The sequence below is a fragment of the Bombus impatiens genome, unplaced genomic scaffold (genome assembly GCF_000188095.3).
Source record: "Bombus impatiens unplaced genomic scaffold, BIMP_2.2 scf_0647, whole genome shotgun sequence".
Lineage (NCBI taxonomy): Eukaryota > Metazoa > Arthropoda > Insecta > Hymenoptera > Apidae > Bombus > Bombus impatiens.
Window position 1 is genome coordinate 555211 of NT_177066.1, and position 3517 is coordinate 558727.

General features: G+C 47.5%; 1 protein-coding gene across 1 annotated transcript in view; it reads left to right on the forward strand.

Annotated features, from left to right (window-relative positions):
- The window catches only part of LOC100749569 (hemicentin-1), a 111127-nt gene that overhangs the window by 97204 nt on the left and 10406 nt on the right, over positions 1-3517 (forward strand). The gene's annotated exons all lie outside the window — the stretch shown is intronic.

The window sequence follows — 3517 nt, forward strand, 5'->3', positions numbered from 1 at the left end:
GGAGGCGCGCGAGCGGCCGGCTTTTGTGTCGCGAAACAGAAATTTCCGTTTCAAGCCGCTTCCCCTTGGAGAAAATTTTTCATCGCCGACCCTCGCTAATTAACCCACCGTACGCGAATTCGTTAATTAACCTCTATCCGATGTATCATCTACAAAACAGGCTGTACACGCGAAACGAGAAAAACGCCGACACGCTGACAAATATTTAAATATTGATAAAAGCATATATTTACCGGTGGAGCCAAGATAAAATAACAAAGTGAATGTAAATACAAACGTTAAAGTTCCTCTTTTTCCGCTATACCGTTTGCCGCGTGATGGTGCGCCGGACAATTTGCAAACAAAGCTAAAACGCTTCCGACGTTCTTTATCCTAACCTTGTGCCTCGAAAGCGAATAAAAGATAAAAGGGGACCAAATATCGCATCGCGATGTTTCGAATCGAATCGTTGCGAACGAACAAAACGATCGGAAATTTTTCGTCGCGCGCTCGCAAATTTATCGTCCCTCCGCTTCGTTCCCCCAGCGTGATAATGAATTTGTTTCGATCAACGTTGCGCTCGTTTGCTCGTAATTTACTGGTACCGATGCTGATCGAATATTCATGAAGCATTGTTCGAAAACGAATACCGAGCTACAGAATTTATTGAAAACTCCAGGAGAGGCTGACGCGATTTATGCACCGGGCACGTAGTTTTCCAATGTACAGCTGACGGGCCGGTGTGTTTCCCGCAGTCTTCTGCAAACTTCAAAACGGTTGCAACTGTAACACAGCGTTGTAGCACGGGAGCCGCGTGGTAAGCCCGGACGCCAAATTTTTTTTTCACCATCGATCGCCTCTCGTTGCTTTTCCTCCGCGTCCATTTCCACTGCGCTCCTCGTTCATAATCGAAAACACGACAACATCGAAAACGCAGGACCGATCGACCAGACTCGTTTCGTGGTCATTATGGCTTCGACGATCGAAACTCTATACGCGGCCAAGAATACAACGCTACAGTGTCCTTGGAATCTTCAGAGGCCAGAATCGCCAGAGGCGAATTTACGAGCAAAGAAATTTATAAGACAGCGGAAATATAATCGTTCGGTTGATGGCGAGCGTCGAGAGGTTGTCGATGGTGACGTGTCAAAGGAGAGACCGGAAGAACAGAAACGACAACGACGAGGCACGCGTTCGACGATGCCAATCACGGCGGCTAACGTTCGCGTTTGCGTCTCTCGATGCGGAACAAACGCGCGGAATAGAGTTCCAGAGAACAGGTGAAAGAAAAACAAAAGAAAATAGGTTGGTCGATCGAAACAGCTGTGCAGCCTTTTCCGCGGAGAAACACGCGGTGCAACCAAATAAATAGGGTTGACCGGTTTGACGCACACTGGCAGAGGGACACCTCTAGCGTGCACAAGCACGCGCACAGCAGACCAGTGTCCTATAAAACACAGACAGCCACGGTAAAAAGGGTAATAGAGGGGAAAGGGAGCCAGAGAGAGGGAAAGGAAAATGGGAAAGGGTGGACAGAGCGAGCAACAAACAAAGAGAGGACGCAGTTGAAATTGTGAATGGGTCAGCGAGTGTTCGTTCGCGCGTATTTCGAAATCATTGTTACGTGAAATGAACAGCTGCGCGAGCTACCTGCACTCTACCTATACGACGATTCGATTCGACAGCATCGCGCCGACCGGCTTTTTTCATTTTCCACATCTTCCCAGGACGTTCCGGCTTCACACCTGAACAGTACGGGACCTGTCCGCTTTTCGCGAATTAATCCATCGGCCTAAAAAAAAAAGAAATTCCACGTAAACGTGCGTCACCACGCGCCTGGCGTTGCTTTTACAACGGAGGTTGCTGCACTTCGAAATACGATTTGTAGAGACGGGATTCTCGTCGTTTCAAGCGCGAAATCGATTTTCGCCGTTTTAAATTACCGCCGCTGATCCGTTCGTCATGCTGTCCATCGAAAATCGTCTCCTAAATCGTCACGGTTCATGGAAAGTTTAAGTAAGCGCGAAAGGATCGTTCGATCCTAACCGAGGTAGGTAGGATGTTCGTTAGTTGCACGACAAAAGAAACACTTAATCGGAGAATCGAGTTACGGTGTAGCCGAGTTCTCGCGAGACACAGGCAAGAGAAGGTTGGAGACGAGTTTGTACGGGCTATGTCTATCCGGTTTAGCCGCTTCTCTTTGCGAGTTGCGTAATCGTATTTCCAAGTCTGAATACGAGCTTGTTATTTTTGGCCCTCGGGGAAATAGGTCGGCACTGAAATTATTAATTAATACAATTTGGATCCGTATTCCAACATTAATTAACCATCATTTGTGACGTTTCCCGGTGGCCGCCGCACAGTTTCATTGGTTTAAATCAACGGGAAGAGCCTGTAGGTAGCCAGGAGGGGGTAATTGTATATTAACACGGTAAATTATTTTCCACGTCCAGTGCCTTTAATCGAGAGCTTTGTCGGGATCAAAACCGGACAAACGAGGGTGAAAAGCGAACGACCCTCCCTTTCGCGATATTCTTCGACAGGCCTTCAACCGTAACCCCGTCGATCGATCCCTTCAACCGCGTAATTGCTTTCGTTGAAAAATACAACGTAACGCGTCAATTCAATGCAAGTTAATCGAATACAGAGAGAGAGAGAGAGAGAGAGAGAGAGAGAGCGCAGTACCGACTAGTTTGATAGACTGCATTTATCGAAACGTGATTTCCAGTAAATCCATTCGATGCTTCGACCGATGCATTATTTCATCTCGGTTACAAGCTTTGCCTCGTCATCTTTTATCGTAAGAGACCAATTAAATTTCCCTTCATTTTCCTTTCCCTTTACGCGCGGACGAAGGATTGATCCGTCGATCGATCCGAATACGTCGATGCAAACCGAAACGGGGAAGTGGGCAACAGAAGAGGCAAAGGAAAAGGCCGGTAGGATTTTCCTAGGCTGGGACGAGATCGCGCACACATCGATTAACCAGAAAGACCGGAATCAGCCAGTGTGCTGTTTCAGCCGGTTTCTCTGTTTCTCCCGTTTGGAAAACAGCCGCAGGATTAACTGCGCGCAGGTGTAATTGAATTTTTCGTGAGCCGCGGCTAACTAATTATTTCTGACAAGGAATAACGAAACGGCGGGATACTGGTCCAACTTTGATTCATTATTTCGAGGTTTGTACGTTAGCTTGCGTGCTCTTACTCTCTTTCTCTCTCTCTGTCTTTCTGGATGTTACGCCCGCGTGCCATTGTTTTCCATTCCATTATCAGGTTCTCTCCGTGTGTTGCCTTTTTTCCTATCGGCCCGGAGGAACACCGAGGGAGAAACATCTTTGTTCGGATCGAACGCGAGAACAAACTGATCGAACGGGCGGTCGACACGTAGCAGTCGTCGGGCCAACCCTTCGACTCCATGTGCCGCTTCTTTCAGATGATACGATCCGGATCCACTTTTAATTACGCGCTCATTAACGAAGGATTGAATCTGAAAACTTGCTACTGCAACCAGCGTTTACTCTCGCAACCGGTGTTTATTT